The sequence below is a fragment of the Colobus angolensis genome, unplaced genomic scaffold (assembly GCF_000951035.1).
Source record: "Colobus angolensis palliatus isolate OR3802 unplaced genomic scaffold, Cang.pa_1.0 Scaffold300, whole genome shotgun sequence".
In the NCBI taxonomy this organism is placed as follows: domain Eukaryota; kingdom Metazoa; phylum Chordata; class Mammalia; order Primates; family Cercopithecidae; genus Colobus; species Colobus angolensis.
The window spans coordinates 188,118-188,571 of NW_012116267.1; the positions used below are offsets into that span (position 1 = coordinate 188,118).

The window sequence follows — 454 nt, forward strand, 5'->3', positions numbered from 1 at the left end:
CGCCTGCCCGCCCTCCTGGGACACGGCCCGCTCCACCCCTCGCGGCTGCTCACCGCGCTGAGGCGTATCCCGCGGGGTGGCTGCGCCGCCATCTTGAGCTAGCTACAAAGCCAGGACCGGCCTCCGCCGCAACCCGACTGGGCGGCGGCGGAACGACTGTGGAGCCCTTGGGTCCCGCCCACTTCCGGGGAGGGGCGCACGTCTAGCCCCTCCCAGCCACTTCCGCCTCCAGGCACTGCCGAATTGGGAGCTTCGGGAAGGAAGGTGAATTGCCTGGCTGGTTAAAGCAGGGTACACTGGGAGCTGAGCTTCCAGCGCGGGGCCCTGCGGGCCTAGGGCGCATGCGCTAGGCGCGGCGGGCCGTACCCGTCTCAACGCCCAGCTGGACCTCGAGACTCGGGGATCTAGCTTTTGAAGCCTGGCGCGAGGTGCGGTATACCCGAGACGGGTGAAC

General features: G+C 69.4%; 1 protein-coding gene across 1 annotated transcript in view; it reads right to left on the reverse strand.

Moving 5' to 3' along the window:
- Window positions 1-160, reverse strand: part of MORC3 (MORC family CW-type zinc finger 3) — a 56,120-nt gene extending 55,960 nt beyond the window's left edge. The window contains exon 1 of the mRNA XM_011950018.1: window positions 54-160. The gene's annotated coding sequence lies outside the window, so the exon portion shown is untranslated. The remainder of the gene's footprint in view (window positions 1-53) is intronic.
- Between the last annotated feature and the right edge of the window lie 294 nt (window positions 161-454).